This window comes from Aegilops tauschii, chromosome 1 (genome assembly GCF_002575655.3).
Source record: "Aegilops tauschii subsp. strangulata cultivar AL8/78 chromosome 1, Aet v6.0, whole genome shotgun sequence".
Classification (NCBI taxonomy): Eukaryota; Viridiplantae; Streptophyta; class Magnoliopsida; order Poales; family Poaceae; genus Aegilops; species Aegilops tauschii.
This window is the reverse complement of record NC_053035.3, coordinates 31,467,176-31,472,397: the sequence shown is the minus strand read 5'-3', so window position 1 is coordinate 31,472,397 and position 5,222 is coordinate 31,467,176. Positions and strand designations below refer to the sequence as shown.

Below are 5,222 nucleotides of genomic sequence, written 5' to 3'. Positions count from 1 at the left end.
GGCTCCGGCGAGTAAGGGCACTCCGCCTCCTCCTCCGGCGAGTGATCAGGGCACTCAGCCTCCTTCTCCGGCGCGTGGCGGCACTCCGCCTCCTTCTCCGCCTGCGCCGGCGCGCCAGGGCAGCCAGCCTCCTCCTTCTCCGCCTCGTCAGCAACGGCGGAAGAGACCCGCCGCCGCTGCGGCTGCTCCGGCGCGTCGTAGTCCTTCTCCTCCGCCTCGTAAGCAAGGAAAGAAGACAGCCGCAGCCGCTCTGTCTGCTCTGCCGGCGTCTAGCAGTACAGCTGCCAGAGGCGGGAGGCAATACAGATTCGGTCCTCCTCTGAAGACTCCAGAGAAGTTACCATATGAGAGGACCGAGGAGGAGAACGCGAAGATCGTTCGAGCCGAAGTGAAGAACTTCTTTGAAGGGGTCAAAGCAAAGAAACATCCACCTCCGGAGGAGAAGGTAGATCCAGTGAAAGCAAAGCGCACTCTGGCTGCCCTGGCAAAACCACCAAAGTCTCCGCCAAGAGGCAACTATGAGCGCGTTCTTGGAAAGGCATATGCCGAAGCGGAGCGGTCGGGAAGTATTGTCAGTGATAAAAGGATGAAAGAACGACGAGCTGGGAAAAAAATTGCCCAGCTCGGCGAACAAGCGAACCAATCGTGCCCCCGCTCAAGGTGTCAAAAGACATCGTCGCTAATGATCCGGGTATGGTGCCCGGTTATAGCAATCTTGGAGATTACCTGCCCGACGATGTACATTATGAAATCATGGAGGTGGACAACCACAAATACCATTACGGGAAGCCTCTCGTCAAAGATGTCAGATCTCTAAGCACGATGATGCGAAGACTACATGATTGGTACATGAAAACCTGCAGAGAGTCTGATGGGATGAGTACTTTGACGCTGAGAGTTAAACCGGAGCATGACCTCGTTGGAATTGAACTGCTGAATGTTCCATTTGAGGATTTCTTCCAGTTTTACAATCTAAAGTCCCTCGATAAAACAACGATCACTTGCTACTGTCTGTAAGTAGTACTACTTCTGTCATTAAGTCTCTCTATATAGGTCAGCTCTTTCATTGCATGTATTTATACTTATCCTCACTATATTATGCAGATTGAAGATCGCCGAATTGAAGAAAAGACAAATCGGTGACATTGGGTTCATTAACACAAATCTCATAGATGATTATCAGGTTAAATTTCATGCCAAAGATACCGAGGCCAACTTGCTACAATCGTTGGTAATAAATCAAAACAAAGATATAATACTCTTTCCTTACAACTTCAAGTGAGTGTTACTGTCTTCTGCATATTCGGTTTCCCTTTATTAGTCCAGGTTATGGTAATGTAATTGATGACTTATGCATGCATGCGCAGCTTCCACTATATTCTCCTAGAGATTAAGCTTGAGCCGGGAGTAGTAACCGTCTTAGACTCGAGACGAAAAGATCCCCAGGACTATGCGAACATGACTCAAATGCTCCAGAAGTAAGTTAAATCGATCATTATCCACCATATCAGCAACTTTGTTCATTTCCTGATATCAAGTAATTGTTTTCTTTGTCTGGCAGGGTTTGGAGAAAATTCACCTCAAAAGCCCCGGGACTGCCGAACCAGCTGCAATTTAGACACCCGAAAGTAAGTACTATAGTAGCATGTTCCGCGCATCTCCTAGTGATTCAAGCGCTAGTTTGATCAATACCATTTAGCATGCTTGCTTATCAGTTTGATTGACCTCTATTTCTTGTAAAGTGGTTGTGGCAGCAACCCGAGAATAATTACTGTGGATACTACGTTTGCGAGTCCATCCGCTATCATACCTGTGAGCGGGGCTACACTGAAGAACAATATGAAGTGCGTAAGCAATAATATTCACAATTTTATTTTTTCTCATCATTTGTGTTGAGTTTCATTTATTCATATATATATGTATTGACCCCCTTCTTCAAATTAGATTTTTCGGAAGCGGGATCAACTCCTAGCAGAAGATCGTATGCGAGGAATTCAAGAGGAATTGGCGGCATTCTTCCTTGACCACGTGATCGCTGAAAACGGAGAATACTATGTGGACCCTGTGTTCCTACAATATAATTAGGGGATTGTATTGTAAGAGATAATTATTGTATATACGTAGCCGGTAGTGTCAGATAGATATACGAGAACTTGTTGTTCGACCAATATCTCGGAGAAGGAGAGGTGGTCGATATCACTTCTCTCTGTCTGCATATGTTCATGACGATCTTCTGTTTCCTTCATTTGATTACTAGCTAGCGTGTCTACTCCTCTCCATACGTATATAGTACGTAGCGTCGACCAAGCACGGAGATAAGAGAGGTTACTTCTCACTATTAATTAGCTAGCTAACACAATATATGAAACACCTAAATTAACCCCCCAAAACCCCTAAACCACCCCCTTTAAAAAAAAACAAAAACCTCAGCTCCTGCTAGGGGCTGACGCGTGGATGCCTATTGGTCTCGGTTGGTGGCACCAACCGGGACCAAAGGCCCTCCTGCCTGGGCTCCCCGCACCGGCCACGTGGACGGCCTTTAGTCCCGGTTCGTGTAAGAACCGGGACTAAAGGGCTAGGGCATTAGTAACGACCCTTTAATCCCGGTTTCAGAACCGGGACTAAAGGCCCTTATGAACCGGGGTAAAAACCCCTTTTCCTACTAGTGATAGAACGGAGGAAGAAGAAGAAATGGAGGACATGGTGGAGTTTCCCGGCGCACGAACGCTCGGTCCAAAGATCACCTTTAGTCCCGGCATAATGATACCAAGATAGAACGGAGGAAGAAGAAGAAATGGAGGACATGGTGGAGTTTCCCGGCGCACGAACGCTCGCCGCAACGATGGCCTTTTACTCCCTCGAGCACATACTCGAGCTGCCACACCTGTTACAACGGTCACCGCACGCCTTTATAACCGCGCCAGCGCCCTGGGCATGCACCCATGCCTCCACTCGTCGATCGTGGCCACGCTCCGCCTGCTCTGGCCACGCCAGCGGCGAGCTCCAACAGAACGCCCATGATCTCACCGTGCAGCTCGCCAACAACCTAGGCCTACACACACGCGCACACGGTGTACACGTACACAGACACCCCCGTGCACCACACGCACGCACACACCCACACTTGCCACGGACCCGACGCGTCTTGGTCTGCACCCGACGTTGGGCGCGTGCACACGCACGCACCCGACGCGTGCCCGACTCGTCCCGCCGCGGCTTATTGCCAACACGGCTCTGCACACAAGTCATAACAAGATCGGACTGCTGAAGTGATTCTCAAGGGTGCTAAGGCAAAGCTTGCAGACTGACAGGGTCATGCGGCCAGCCGCGCTTTGCGAGCAGATCTGCTGTTAGGAACTTAGGATCCTGCTATGGAGGACCAGACAGGAGAAAAGCTTGCACTTTCAAACTTTGTCGCTTGAGAACCTCTGGTAAAAGCCTAGGAATTGCGCCAGATAGGCCGAGCCAGCCGAATATTCGCCATTGGGATTCCAGTTCCAAGAGATAGCGTCCGGAGTGTGAGGGTCGAGGGAGGTCGAGGTAACGGTAGAAGCCAACTTGATGAATTCCCGTAGCTGGTCCAGTGTATTCTTCTTGGCCACAACACGGATCGATGCCGCATTTCTGAGCTCATCGTGCACAGATCTGTAAGCACATAGGCTGGGAGATCTCTACTGTCGTTTTTAGCCCCTGAAAATTCGTGCACATCTCAGGGAAGAACATATCTGTAATCCTCTTGGCCTAGAGGTGTCTCTGCTGGCCTAAAATTTTAAACTGAAACTCCTATTTGTTGTCCTGCTCATGTTCGTATTAGCAGTGTACTTCTGGTAGTGGACATATTCATACTTGCTATCATCGTACAAAGTTCCCAGTTTCCAAGAAATCGCCATTTAGTTTTGATATTGTTTGACCTCGTGAAATTCATGCAGCCAAGATTCTAAGGAACTAATCTTTTCAAATGCCACTCATTCTTGAACATTTTACTTTTTATTTTAGAAACGTAGTTCATATAAGTTTAAGCAATTCCAAACATGTGGTACCATGCAATTCCATGAAACGAAAATTATTTGAACTATCGAAGAATACTAAGGAAGCACTGCATTATTTTCGGTAAATCAAAACAAAGCATATTATTTCTTTTCAAAAAGAAAGATTACCACCGGCCTCTACATCAAAATGATGCATGCAACCATATTATTAACCAAAATATCCACCAAGTACGCAGTTCGATACAAGTTCGCAAATCAAGTTGAAAAAAAGTACAAATGGCCACAACTCGCAAAAATAGGACAAGATGACTATACGTATCCTATGCTACCGTCTCCCAACGGTTGCGCCCATAAGCCATATGCTCCTTGACTTCCGCACTGCAGAGTAACGACCACGTACGGATCCAGCCAGCTGCCTTGTACATGACCGCAAAAAAAATTGCAATATTTTTGTGATAGATGGCCTGCAAAAATTTGGGATGACCTGCAAAAGATTTGCCCTGTACAATGGGATCAATGGCTACATCTTGTGCGTAGATTGATGATTGTTAACCTATTTGATGAGTCAGATACATTACACTAGAAACTTTCGGTGTCAGGAGTATTCTCAGTGAAATCTATGTATATGGATTTGATAAACACTGATCCAATCCCAAAGTCGCTTCACGGTTGGAAAATTAAGGTACCTTTAAAAATAAATGTCTTCATGTGGTCTGTTCACAAGGAAGTGATCTTGACTAAGGACAACTTGGCAAAGCATAGTTGGGAGGATAGTAAACGGTGTTGTTTCTATAATCAAGATAAATCCATCCAATTTTTTTTCTCGAATTCCCACTAGCCAAGTTACTGCAGCGTACAGTTCTTGTGGCATTCAAGATCAGTCCCTCCTAATAGCATGCCACTTTGTTTCAGACATGGCTAAATGGGGGTAGAGACTAAAACAACGGCGCATATTCGAGTCGGAGTGTGTGCATTACTTTGGGTGATATGAAGCTGTCGGAATGATGTGATTTTTAACAGAGAAAGCATATTAATTGAACTCCACAGGAAAGGCAGAACATTAGTACATGAACATACTGTAGAAAACATTAATCAACCGTAGTAGATCAAATCAGTGCAACAGTCATGAAGCACATTAGATCAAGGCAGTACACCGGTCATGAAGGACATACATTTCTGCATCCATTGCAAGGTTATTGTGTTGAGCTATATCCAGTTAAAGACGGTGCCCTT

General features: G+C 46.4%; 1 long non-coding RNA gene across 1 annotated transcript; it reads left to right on the top strand.

Annotated features, from left to right (window-relative positions):
* The first annotated feature begins 656 nt into the window (after positions 1-656).
* On the top strand, positions 657-1,626 carry LOC141039268 (uncharacterized). Its single transcript, XR_012200188.1, has 3 exons — positions 657-1,278; positions 1,368-1,478; positions 1,562-1,626. It is a non-coding gene; the product is annotated as an uncharacterized lncRNA (long non-coding RNA).
* The last annotated feature ends 3,596 nt before the right edge of the window (positions 1,627-5,222 follow it).